A 14,735-nucleotide genomic window follows, 5' to 3' on the forward strand; every position below is an offset into this window, starting at 1 on the left:
TGCCGCCCAGTGACATGGCGCATTGTCACCAATAAAAATTCCATTGTTCTTTGTGAACGTTAAGTCCACGAATAGCTGCAAATGGTCTCCAACTAGCCAAACATAACCATTTCATTTAATGATCGGTTCTGTTGAACTGGAGGACCCAATCTACTCTATGTAAACACAGCCCACACCATTACGGATCCATCACCAGCTTGCACAGGGCCTCGTGACGGCTTGGGTCCATGGTTTCCTGGGGTCTGCGCCACACTAAAACCCTGTCATCAGCTCTTACCAACTGCAGTCGGGACTCATCTGACTAGGCAACGCTTTTCCTGTCGCCTAGAGATCAATCGATATGGTCACGAGCGTGGGAGAGGCGCTGCAGCCAACGTCGTGCTATTAGCAAAGGCGCCTGGATCGGTCATCTGCTGCCATAGCCCCTCAACGCCGGATTGTCCCAACGGATACGTTAGTCGAACGTCCCACATTGATTTCTGCGGTTGTTTCAAGCAGTGTTGCATGTCTGTTAGCACCGACAACTATAGGCAAACCTCGCTGCTCTCGGTCGTTAAGTGAAGGCGTCGGCGGCTGCTTTGTGCATGGTGAGAGGTAATGGGTGAAATTTGTTTTCTCAGCACATTCTTCATGCTGTGGATCTAGGAATATTGAATTTCCTAACGATTTCCGAAATGGAATATCCCATGTGCCTAGCTGCAGCTATCATTCCCTGTTGAGAATCTATTAATTCCCGTCGTGCGGCCATAATCACGTCGGAAAAGTCTTCACAGGAATCACCTAAGTACTAGTGATAGCTCTTCTAATGCACTCTTCTTTTATACCCTGTGTACGCGATACTACAGACATCTCTGTATGTGCATAACGCTATCCCATGACTTCTGACAGCTCATTGTATACTTATTATTGTCGCTTAAGGCTGCGGAACCAACTGCGCAGACGTTCTTCCAAGCCTAGTTAGGGCAACAAGCGGAAAGCATTCCGGAAAGCTTGACTGGGACTATGGACCAGATCTTCTCGAATGCTCGCCCATCTCAGTGACACCGTTGCTCATCCAGGCAGACGTTCCTCGCTGTGCCGGCCTTTGCTCCAGTCACGGGAGTCCAGCCACCACGCGCCGCCCTCCCCCACTCCACCGGCCCACGCCGGGACACAGCTGGCGCATGCGCATCAGCGGTCGCGCCCGAGCGCTCCCAGCTGGCAGGTCGTGACGTCACCCGCGGCCCGCGATGAGCCGCTGTGTATGAAGACGGCGTCCGGCCGCATCCTCGCTCGCCGCCCGCCAGCTCCGTGCGCCGGGCCACGCTGACGAAACTTCGCAGGTACCCGTCTCACCTGCGCTTCTGTCCTTTTAATCACGTGTCTCAGACGTGCAGCATTTCGCAAGAAAATAAATGCACGCAGCAGTTTCGAAGTTTGTACTGCGGCCAACAGGAAATTATCGAGTACAAATATGATAAAACCGGGCGATATCCTCCGAATCTAATCGGCGACTGTTTTTTGTTTGGAGGCGCCCAGAGATAAGACGTTTCCTTCTCAACACGCTTGTAGCATACCTCAGTAACTGATAATACTCAAACGAGAAACGAAGTCGTATAAACAGCTTTCTTAAAAGTTACCTTCACATTTACAGAATGGTACTGACGCAGTATCTCCGCCTCCGTTGCTGAGTGGTCAGCGAAGCTGACTGCCTTGCGCAGCACCCGGGTTCGATTCCCGGTATTGCCACGGATTTTCCCTTGCTGGGAGGTCTGGATGGAGGTGCACTCAGTCTCGTGATGCAGTTTTGGAGCTACTTAACGGAGTAGTAGCGCCTCCAGGACGCGAAAACTGACAACGGCCGAGAGAACGGTATAATGACTCCACGCCTCTCCATACCGCATGCAATGGCGCGATTGGAGGAGGATCATACGGCGGTCGGTCGGTACTGACGGGCCCGCTAAAGCATTTGAACGGTTTTTTCCATTATTTTCATGAGGTGATACCCCATAGTCCTCATATATTTGAAAAATGTCATGTTACCTCCTTGAGCTGCTGGTAAAATACTTTATTTACGCAATCAGTTTCAGTCGTTTCACCATCATCAGGTTGCTATAAACCAAAAATAATACGTAAGTAATACTGCAGATTTAAACTGTCGCTGCCGGCCGGTGTGGCCGAGCGTTTCTAGGCGCTTCAGTCTGGAACCGCGCGACCGCTACGGTTGCAGGTTCGAATCCTGCCTCGGGCATGGATGTATGTGATGTCCTTAGTTTAATTAGGTTTAAGTAGTTCTAAGTTCTAGGTGGCTGATGACCTCAGCTGTTAAGCCCCATAGTGGTCAGAGCCATTTGAACCATTTAAACTGTCGCTAATCTTTATCTGATGTAAATGTTAACAACAACACACACGTAATAAAACGTCACGAACTCACATAAAAATATTCAGAGCATGACGTTAGGTGAAATATAAAATCATTGTCGCCACGTTAAACTGAAAATACCACTGAAGTATACCATAAGCCAGTGATATGAGTCATTATGAAAACCGCGTATCACAAAAACGTAAATTGTTTACATTTGTACAGAGTTACCTGTTATCATGTAGTAATATAAATTACAGTTTTCAGTTTTTATATACTATGTAATTTATATTACGATTTGATAACAGGTAACTCTGTACTTATGTAAACCATTTACATTTTTATGATATATGGTTTTCATAATAACTCACATCACTGTGTTACGGTATGCTAAACTGATATTTTCAGTGTATAACAGAGACAATGATTTTATATTTCGCCTAACGTGATGCTGTAAATACCTTTATGTGTGTACGTGGACTTTAATTATTGTACTTTGTTGTTAACATTCACATCAGGAAAATATTTGTGATAGTTTAAGGTTATAATTTTATTCAAATGGCTCTGAGCACTATGGGACTTAACATCTATGGTCATCAGTCCCCTAGAACTTAGAACTACTTAAACCTAACTAACCTAAGGACAGCACACAACACCCAGCCATCACGAGGCAGAGAAAATCCCTGACCCCGCCGGGAATCGAACCCGGGAACCCGGGCGTGGGAAGCGAGAACGCTACCGCACGACCACGAGATGCGGGCTATAATTTTATTCAAGTATTATTTTTTGTATGTAGGAACATAATGATCGTCAAAATGGCTGAAAGTGGTAGTGTAAATAAAATATTTTACTAGCAGCTCCAGGCGGTAATATGACATTTTCAATGGAGCTTACGTTACTGATGGAGAAAGCCACTGTACTTGTACTCCTGCCTGTCGAGCGGAAAAGAGTAGACACATACGAATTACCCAGTTGAGCGGCCTGGTACGAAACTGAGTAGTTTCAGGTGCGGAAACGTCCGCCCCCGGTAGCTGAGTGGTCGCCGGCACGGTAGCTCAGCGTGTTCGGTCAGAGGGTTAGCTGCCCTCTGTAATAAAATAACTGAGCTAATCGGTCAACAACGAACTTAAACGGATGTCTTACGACGTCCGCCCCGAGCAGATGCAACGAACAAAAGCGAACAAAATGAGATTTTTTTTTTTTAAGTGGTCAGAGCGATAGAATGTCAATTCTAAGGGCCCGGGCTCGATTCCCGGCTGGGTCGGAGATATCCTCCGCTCAGGGACTGGGTGTTGTGTTGTCCTAATCAATATTATTTCATCCCCATCGACGCGCAAGTCGCCGAAGTGGCGTCAAATCGAAAGACTTGCACCAGGCGAGCGGTCTACCTGACGGGGGGCCCTAGTCACACATCTTTTTATCTGTGGAATATTATCGCACGTCTCCATAATCGAAGTCACTAGCGCACGCCTCTGTTTTGGCGCTTGACTCTGAGGTAACTGCTTCGAACTCTGGGTGTCAGAAATTCTCATCGCCAGTATATGGCCGACGAGGAGACGTAATGGTACACAGTTCTTGATCACCAGACTTCGCGCCAGTGTCCTCGCTCAAGTTACCAACTTCTACTGAGTGATGGTAAATGATATTGTAGATGATGATAAGTCCATCAGACGGAGCCTGGCAGTCTCTTTGGTGATATTCGAGAGAAGTACGCTGTGTGTAGCACCACGTTTCACTTTCTCGTTTCCATACAGCCATAACAACATGAACACTACACTATACTGTACAAGCACTCATAAGAAATCCACAAGTCGCATAACATACGTGATACTCTGTAACCTGTCGGTGAGAGGTAACGGGACTTTGGCCCGAACGATCATCGGCTGAGTACGGGACTGATATGTTAGAATGTTACGGGTAAGGAGAGGTAAGTGGCTCAAATAGCTATATTTTGCCCCTTCGTAGATTAAATTCGACTTTTCTCTTAGGCACCGAAAACTCTTCAAACACCTGTTCATTTACATAACCATCCACAATAACTCAACGTTTCAGTGCAGTGATGAACTTCGCAAACAGCCAGTCGTGGTGTCAACGCTGCAACGCGACGCACCTGACTCAATATTTTCCATTTGTTGTTTGTCTGCGCCATTTCACATTTACTACACCAATACGATGGGAACGCGAACCCGTATCGAAATTATAGTCTGTTACTTCTTACATGGAAAAGTGAGAGAAAGAGGGAGGGACAGAGAGGGCGGTGTGGTGAATCGAAGAGGAGTTTATGCTGTAAAGTCGGCTGTCATTAGCGTTTTATGCTTCAAGGAATTTCCCACTCTAGAATCTTTTTTTCTTTCAAGAAACGCTAAATTCATTTCAACGTAAGAAACAAAGAAAAATTATTTGGACATAAGAAAAATGTGAGGAGGAAACAGGTACACAGCGCAGCTGATGACTAACTAATCTTACGTAATTTCGTTTGACAGCCATATGAGTTAGCTATCTCCTCGCCGTCCGCTATCTCCATCTATTGTTTGCCCTTCATTTGTGTGGCGTCGTGCTCGTGAAAGTCACTCGACAATTCACCAAGGTTCCTATTCTGTTTACACTGCATGCCATCATCGTTGTCTGGAGTCTGTGTCGTCACAACTACAGTTCAAAGATCAGGTACCTATAAACGCCACACCATAAAATAGAATAACGTAAGAAAACTCAGACTTATACTGAAGGGAACCAACAACAGTTTTTCCCTCTCGTCGTCTGCTAGGTGACAAAAGTATCACTGATTTACATTGAACCCTCAGCTACACACTATGGTATTGCTTGCGGAGTAGAGAGTCAGATGTGGGACACATTTACAACACAGTTTACGGCGTGTGTTCGATAGCTTTTGCGATGCACGTTAGAGTAGTCAAAATGATGTCTGCCTTTGAGTTGAAACCCAGGAACATATGTAAGTTTTGGGGGACTGATAAAATTTATTGGGATTAATTGTGATGAATCAGTGATGTACCTTTCATAATGTGATTTTTCTATTGTGACAATAAGACTTTCTTCATATCACTCTAATACGAAGGTAGATTTATTTATTTATTATCTGTTTCATTCGTTTTCTTAAAAGATCTGCGAAGTAGCCACTTACAAACTGCGGCTAGATAATTATCCATCGGTAACATTGAAGAAATAAGATGCTCCGGTAAACTACTGCGAATGTTGCCCCATCTGTCGCCATTTCATTTTATGCCTTCTTGGTAACTGTTAACCACTTGATTGATACAGCAAACCATCTCGCAAAATTAGTCGTATAATTGTAAACTCACCACATAGTTCTTGTGTAATATAAATTATTATCGGTAGTCCTTGACTGACTCACCTGCGGCAATGAAATCTTTTTCACTGTAAGACATTTGGTGGGGCGAGCGATTCAAAAGAAGCAATTGCCACGTTATTCGTAAGGCACGAAAAATAAGAGATTTGTATAGCACTAAAAACAAGTACCTTTATTTGCCTTTCACAATACGCACTTCCTCCACCGTTGTTCCTGTCCGTGAAACACTGTTGAAAACACATACAGTAGCACACGAACCTCAAGTTCTATCTCGCGACAGCTGGCGTCTTATTTCCGTGGTACCTGATTATTTATAAATTCCAAAAAGTACCTATCGGAAGGAGGTAGAGGTAGACTAAGCTTGACGCGCAATATATCACAGCAATATTTGCCGAATTGTTTCCTCGGGACTGTACTAAAAACCGCGATGCTCAACGACAACACACATTTTGTCGAAGAAATTCTCCGATTGTTTCTTTAAGAGCAATTCTGTACCGCACGTGTAGGGAACTACTTCCTTTACAGGGAGACGACGCTGCGAAATTGTCTGTTAACCTATTACAACTCATCGTCCATGACAGAGGACACATAACGTGCGCTTTGATGACGCTATACGCAGTATATGTTCCCACCCTCAAAATGTTTTACACGTTTTCTTACAGAGCACATACATTTTCAGTTGATGATGAATATCTCTCAGCCGGCCGCAGTGACCGAGCGGTTCTAGGCGCTTCAGTCTGGAACCGGTCCGCAGGTTCGAATCCTGCCTCGGGCATGGATGTGTGTGATGTCCTTAGGTTAGTTAGGTTTAAGTAGTTCTAAGTTCTAGGGGACTGATGACCTCAGCTGTTAAGTCCCATAGTGCTGTGGCATCGTAAATTACGGCTTTTGACCTCAAACCGAATGCGAATTGCAGTGTGCTACAAGGAAGCTGAGAACATCAAGCGATATGACGGAATAATAGCAAATTACAAAAGAATGCAGCTACATGTTATTGTAAAAGAACTGAAATAATTCTACCACTTATTAAATAAAAATAAAACCTATTATCGAAATAAGAGCTACTTTTAAAGTTTAAGACAGTGGTGGTGTTTGATCTGAAATATTGGTTTAAAAATGAGAAACTAGTTTAAGAAACTGCCAGTTTGATATTGAAACACTGCTAGTAGAAAACCAGAAAATCAGGGCTTGAAAGTGCGTGAAGTTTGATTAAACAGAAAATTATTAATTATGAAATGATTGGCTACCATAGTACATGAAACGTTATATTGCATTAACGCTGAAATAAGAACTAGAAAATCTGTTACTGCAAAGATTGATTTAACAAGTCTTATAGTATCGTATAGATTTAAGTGTAAGGAAGTCGTTTCTGAAAGTATTTGTATGGAGTGTAGCCATGTATGGAAGTGAAACATGGACGATAACTAGTTTGGACAAGAAGAGAATAGAAGCTTTCGGAATGTGGTGCTACAGAAGAATGCTGAAGATTAGATGGGTAGATCATATAACTAATGAGGAGGTATTGAATAGAATTGGGGAGAAGAGGAGTTTGTGGCACAACTTGACTAGAAGAAGGGATGGGTTGGTAGGACATTGTCTGAGGCATCAAGGGATCACCAATTTGGTACTGGAGGGCAGCGTGGAGGGTAAAAATCGTAGAGGGAGACCAAGAGATGAATACACTAAACAGATACAGAATGATGTAGATTGCAGTACGTACTGGGAGATGAAGCAGCTTGCACAGGATAGAGTAGCATGGAGAGCTGCATCAAACCAGTCTCAGGACTGAAGACCACAACAACAACAACATAGTATCGTACAATAGTAAATACTACAACGAAGTGAAGAGCAGGAAAATGTAGAGGGAGGGGGAGGAATAGACACAGAATAGGAAGAAATGGATCAACAAAGGGAAGAGCTTGGTGTCTTCACAATTAACTGCAGCGGTACACTGCCGAATAAGCCACTTAGTAAAACATCATCAGTCGATGATTTCCGGATAACCCATCATCAGATATCATATTCACAGTGTTGTACAGATGAGCTGTAGTTATATGTTACATACATAGCTGTCAGAGGCTGTCAGTTGTTTGTAAATTTCACTCGCACACTTCATGAAAATATGGAGCCGTAGTTCGTTTTAGTACATAAAATTATATTAATGATCGTAACATTGCAAACGCCACATTAGCCATACTGCATTCCACTGATCCTGAATTTTTGGCCTACGACAAAACGATACCCAAAAATTTGCGAATGAGATTTACGACGTCGAAACTGGTTTTGTCAATAAAAATATCAGTCATTGTATTCGAGAACAAATGGAAGTCACAATGCCGCACAAATAAGGTCCGTGAATACTTGCCTAGCACATAAAGATCGCAATAGCATCAGCGCGTACAACTGGAGAGCTAGCGAAGTCCGCCTGCAGGCGGTTGTTTATGATTCGCAGCGTGACCGGCGGGTCGTTTAACTGTCAGCAGGCACTGCCAGTGGTCTGGGGGCCCCGGGGTGCTTCCGTGTCGGACGGCATCCAAACACGCCTAACGCGCCTGCCGCCGCCCCATCCGCCGCAGAATATCAACCACTCAACTACTGTGCGCTGGCTTTCGTCCTGCCCCGCCAGTGTTTCTCTGTTACTAAAGTTATTTCAAGTGTTTGCTTCAGCATTTGATTTACCTTTTGCTTGTCAGTCGAGGAGATACCCAACTGCTTTTCTTCAAGTTTAACTCAGTTTTCTGTAACTATGACTGCTATGTCTGATCACATCTTACTAGCAAATTTAGACTGGAAGTTTAGTTTGTAGCGCTCTGCATTTTTAGTTGTGACGTATCTCTGAAAATACATTACCCCCAATTACCTTTCGTATACAACATTGTTCGCTGCTATAATTATGTGTATTCGCTGTAAATTATAGCTGTTAACCTTAATGTCGAATATAACATATTCTGGTTTTATTTTATATGCTCACAATGCGTCAACATATGCTATTACCTACATTCTATCAACGTGGTCTCTACCATTTTACTCTCTCTGCACTCGCATAATCCTAACATTCCTCTCTGTTTGTTGCAGCTATGTCTGGAGAACCCGAGGATACGAAAGAGCAAACCCAAAGGAATGATACAGGTAAGTTACTTCTTTGGATTACTAGCAATACAGAATCGACGTAAATGCAGCAGACATTCGGAAAGCGCCTTACGAAGTTCGGTTATGCAACACGCAACGTAACGGTGTATCGCTGGTAGCCAACAAACAGGCGCATCAAACGAGGACAGATAGGTAATTTCAAGCATGGTACAATGACCATGAACTTCAATCGGATTTTTACTGAGGACATAGTGGCCTTTAACTACGAATTTACTTTTTTTAATATTATATATCACTAATAAATAATCTCTTCCACTGGATACTGATAGGTATGTAACTGTATGCTTTACGAAATAGAGTTAGTAAAACTGAAACCAGAAGTCGCGTTGCCTAAGAACTATAAACAACATAACCCACTACATTGTGGTATCCTATTTGTATCCATCTGTAAGTGACGTCCTCCTCCTCCCCCCCATTTTCTAGGATGGTCTTTATATAATGCCTCCTTAACGTTTCTCCGCAGTCTGTCTCATGTCGTGATAAGTGCTGTGAATTATCACTGTTCCAAGTTGTTCACATTCTGTTATCATCTGCTGTTTTCCTACCACCGAATTCCTTTTGTGAGTTAATGCCAACGTGTCGCGTAGTACACACTGACGTCACTACTCTGTTGTTCTGACGACAACCATCAATATGCCGCAGATATCAAGTATTTGCTCCAGCATACGATTTAGCTCTTGCGTGTCAGTCCAGAACATATTCAGCTGGTTTTCTTCAAGTTTAACTCAGGTTTCTGTAACTATGAGCGCTATCTCTGATCACTTCACTACTTAGCAAATTTTGACAGGAAATTTAGTTTAAGCGCTCTGCATTTTTTACTTGTGACCTACCTTAAAATACGTTACCACCAATTGCGTTCGTATATAACACTGTTCGGCGCTATAATTATGTATATTCGCTATAAAATATAGCTGTTAACCTTAATGTCGTATATAACGTCTCCAGAGCTCGAAATAAAAATCTAAATAATGAATGCGCAGCATCGTTTTCGGTACAAACAGAAATCAGTTACCAGTTTCTAAACTTTAGTTAACAGAGAAATAATTAGTAATTGTAAGTGATCCATTCGACAGTACTGCTTAAATCTCTGTAGGTCACAATAATAAATTCTGGAGAATATTTTTTTTTTATTCTGGTGAGTTGTGAAGTAGCTAATACTTACAGCATTGTAACTGAAAGAATAGCAATAAGAAAATTCATGCCCATTTTTTCTGTCAAGCTCTTTCCTGGTTGATTATAATATATTACCTTTGAAAGCCATATTAGACAACCTTCCGAAACTATGAGGCACATCGAACAAAACTGAAGTCTTCAAATGATTCTGTCAATGTGATACACAGAAAATCTTCGCACAATAGTTGCAGCATACCACTACAAGCGTATATTTTAATTTTACCAGTGACACTCTAGAATAACTTAAGTTTGAACGTGAGTTCTCGTCTGCTGGGCAGCAGTAACATTCAGATGTAAAGTAAAAATAATAACTCCTTCCATTGTGTTGACAGTATTCACTGCCATGTAGCAATGTAAACATCGTACTGTCAGTACTGTCCGTTAGAGAAGAAATGGTATTTCAAGGAGAAAGAATATAGTTTGTATCATTTGAGGTATTACCCACGCGGCTGAAAATTTAATGTCAGTATTACATACGACTTCTTTGTATCACACATTTTTCGCCTATCATATGAGCATCTTATGTGCTTAGTTCTTATTTTAGTCGACGATGAAGCATTTTTCAGTAATGAGCCTCGGTACGACCCCACTAACGCCTGAAGGCATCTCTTAAATGAATAAGAATCAACTAGACTGGTATCAAATATTGGTAAGGGATTTTATGTGAGACGATGTCTGCATGAACGGAAGTGAAAGTGACGCGCAGAAAACCTGAAAAGAAGCTGGAATCATTTGAAATGCGATACCGCGAAGGTGTGTCATCAGCGAAGTAAGAGAGTAAAAAATGAAGTACCTGAAACGGCACATAACAAAAGAAGTCTAAGAAAAACTATTGTCCGAAGAATAACGCAAGATAAGCATTAAAAAACACAGTATCAAACTTGTGACTTAAAAAAGCCTTAGCGTTAGTAGGGCGCTGCATGCGCTGTATGCTGTTTATGATTTGCTTCAATATCGTTTTAGGTTAGAAAGGAAATACATGAATCTTAAATAATATTGTGATTACCAGGATAAGCTAATGCTTGAATAAAAACTATTTATTAACATACAGGTCGTCCTTTGAAATATTTACAATCTGTGGGAAATTTAACGACCAGTGCACCGTAGAAAGTGTTGCGCTTTATAATTTAAGTTCTCAGTATCAGTTATTTTCAAGTCGTTAATGTCGACTCACTCTGCCTCGTGCCGATACGTCATAGCGGCAACTCCGCCGTTTCTAGCGAATTTCAGCAGGTGGACGCAAAATGCTGCGCTAAACAGACACGTCCGGCAGCTTTTACGAGCCATTAAGACGCCTGTTCGCTCTCTGTGTATTTGTGGATGAGAAAGAGAGCGATGAGAGAGAGAGAGACAGAGACAGAGACAGAGACAGTATTACGCACTCGCTCCTGTGTAACGTTTTAATAGCGGAGCACAGTTTACCGCCGAATGCTCTCTCTGTGCACCTCCTTATCAGCGGATCTCAATGACACCAAACTCTCGTCACCGTACTCCACTCCGTTGCCCATACAGCAGAGCGACAGGAAAACTGGTTAGGGAGGTTATTCTGTTTCGCTGGCAACAGCGCATTTGAAATGTAAGTCACGGTGACTTTCTTAACAGGTTTTCGTGTCGCCTGAAGAATATTTTGTGTCTTACCTCTCGCTACAGTATTCAGTACACCTAAATGCATCTGAAGCAAGAACGTCGCACAATAAACACTTTGCAAATACGAGGCGATTGTTTGGGTTCGTAATTAAATGTACCTGGTAAGCTGCAGTGAGTCCATTCATGAACTATGCCGCCTACATCTGCTTTAGTCGCAAGAATGTATCCTGAAATATGCCCTGTATTAAAATACCCTCCGATATATAATGTTAAGACCAATAAATAATCAGATAACGCTGTGTGACTCCAAGGGTTACAGAGGAAAATCATCAGTGAAGAGGTAGGGGAAGTCTATTTCTTCTGCAGAGCAATAATAATGGCACGAATAGACTATTTAAGTGGTTTCCACAAATGTATCAAGTTCTGATGGCCTAGCATTTACAGTGTGTAAGTAACTCGGCTTGTAGCAAAGATAGTTGCAGTGAGCATGTCTGCCTCAAATGCTAGCCTAGCTGTATTATCTAAAAATTCTGAACGGTCACTAGCACAAGGCACACACGTTATTTATAAAGTGACGAGTGCCAACACCTCCTGCAAACTCCAACCGCAAACCTGCCTTCTGTTCTGAAAGGCCATGCTAAAAAAAAAAGAACCGAAGCTTGCTGTTCACTGTTGTTATCTAAAGATCGCAATGACAGTTCAGGAAAACTACTGTCTTTGCTGAAGACAGAATGAACATTACGTGGAATAGCTAGATACCGGCAGCAATGTGGAGCTCCGGCGGCAACACATCAAATTTTGCAAATAGTGGCAAGGCATTGCGTATAACTTTTAAAATCTTGAAGTAGAAATATATGTAATTCTATTCAAAGCATAGTTAAGTCACCAAGACCCACACAACATACATGCATGAAACACGAGATACAAAGAGCCACGACGCGTGAAATAATTGAACGAAAGACAATTCGTATGCATATGAATATACTGAAAGATCATTATACCGGTATGTGATGAGTTCCAATTCCCTAATATTTGGATGGAGTAACGGAAACCCAGTTCTGTACAGCGCTTCGAAAGTCATCCGTCTTAAAAACTCTCTCTCTCTCTCTCTCTCTCTCTCTCTCTCTCTCTCTCTCTGTTAGGATTCACATAAAATAGAGCCACAACAAACGACATTACATATGAGAACACCACGCCGTACACGGTCCGTATTTGGATGTCATTTCAATATAGAACCTCGCCGCTGTCCTCCTTGGTTAAATGGTTAAGTGTAATTCAGACCGAATTGTAGATACACCTACTAGACCTATGTCACTAGACTTTATTGGTCTTCGAGTACCTGCTTAGGATCTAACAAGACGCGTGAACATGGATTAAAGCAAGAGGTATTTAAAAACAAAATGAAGGAACACAATTAATAAAAGCCTGCAAATTAAGGGGGGTAGGACGTCAAACGGGCCGACTTGGAGCAGGAGAGGCACCACACGACACGTTAATTTCCACTGTCTATACTTTTACAAATAAATTCATGAAAATCAATCAGCATGAAGAGGAAGGATTCAGGATTCACACTCACAGCAGAGGAAGTTCAAAAACACAACAAAATAATTTTTTCACTCACTATTGGCTGCGTTTGTTGCTATATGTACACTTTCCTTCATAAGTAAGAGAGATTCTTCGATTAATTTTGAGCAGCATAAAACACCATACTTACAGGTGTATGAAACTCGAGAATTTTCCAAGTCTATTGAGAACTGTGGTAGAATTTGAGATAACTAACTATACAATTTTAGTTTTTTCTAAACATGACGTTTAAAATGTAACAGCTCATTAATTTCTTCATAAATTAAATAAATTCTAGAGTTCCATACACCAGTAAGTATGGTTTGCATGTTGTTGTTGTTGTTGTTGTGGTCTTCAGTCCTGAGACTGGTTTGATGCAGCTCTCCATGCTACTCAGTCCTGTGCAAGCTTCTTTATCTCCCAGTACCTACTGCAACCTACATCCTTCTGAATCTGCTTAGTGTATTCATCTCCTGGTCTCCCTCTACGATTTTTATCCTCCACGCTGTCCTCCAGTACCAAATTTGTGATCCCTTGATGCCTCAGATAATGTCCTACCAACCGATCCCTTCTTCTTGTCAAGTTGTGCCACAAACTCCTCTTCTCCCCAATTCTATTCAATACCTCCTCTCTTCAGCATGCTTCTGTAGCACCACATTTCGAAAGCTTCTATTCTCTTCTTGTCTAAACTATTTATCGTCTATGTTTCACTTCCATACATGGCTACACTCCATACAAATTCTTTCAGAAACGACTTCCTGACACTTAAATCGATACTCGATGTTAACAAATTTCTCTTCTTCAGAAACGCTTTCCTTGCCATTGCCGGTCTACATTTTATATCCTCTCTACTTCGACCATCATCAATTATTTTGCTCCACTAATAGCAATGGTTTGCATGCTGTACAGAATTCATCGAAGTCTCTCTCTTACTAATGAAGAAAAGTGTACCTGTAGCAACAAATGCATCCAAAAATAAGTGAAAAAAATGAAGAAATTGCACGCATAGAAATTTTTTATTTTGTAATGTTTTTGAACTTCCACTGCTATGAGAGCGAATCCTAAATCCTTCCTGGTCATGCTGAGAAAGTTTTATGAATTTATTTGTAAAAGTGGAAATTAAAATGTCCTGTGGCGCCTCTCCTGCTCCAAATCGGCCCGTTTGACGTCCTACCCCCCCCCCCCCCCCCCCCCCTAAGCACTTTTGAACACCCCTGGCTGGTAAGTCTTTGAATAATTAAAACTGGAGATCGCTATTTTAACAATTACCTATATGAACAGTCAACCGCGAATCCAGGTAAATGCTCATTATTATTTCTTCTCGTAAGCTATCTGGATGCGTCAGTACAAAGATTTCTGGCTGCCTTCGGGAGTCGCATAGAGTTCCTGTCACTTCAGAAGAGTTACAGATGTGGATGCTGTGCTCTTGAGATGGTTCTCCGTGTTGTTGGGTGGTGGGGCCGTTGCTGCATGCTCCAGTTACCGGGCGCTGCGCTGGTGCCGCTGCAGACAGACACGTGTTGCATAACGGGGCGGCGCCACAGCTGGGCAGCACCTCGGCTGCTGTTTGCTCCGTGTCCCCCGGCCCAGCCACGC

The 14,735-nt window shown here is 42.4% G+C and overlaps 1 long non-coding RNA gene across 1 annotated transcript in view; it reads left to right on the forward strand.

The window, feature by feature from the left end:
- The window catches only part of LOC124615247, an 811,296-nt gene that overhangs the window by 371,969 nt on the left and 424,592 nt on the right, over positions 1-14,735 (forward strand). Inside the window, exon 2 of the long non-coding RNA XR_006979767.1 lies at positions 8,742-8,795. This is a non-coding gene — a long non-coding RNA (uncharacterized LOC124615247). The remainder of the gene's footprint in view (positions 1-8,741; positions 8,796-14,735) is intronic.

Source organism: Schistocerca americana, chromosome 1, assembly GCF_021461395.2.
Source record: "Schistocerca americana isolate TAMUIC-IGC-003095 chromosome 1, iqSchAmer2.1, whole genome shotgun sequence".
Classification (NCBI taxonomy): domain Eukaryota; kingdom Metazoa; phylum Arthropoda; class Insecta; order Orthoptera; family Acrididae; genus Schistocerca; species Schistocerca americana.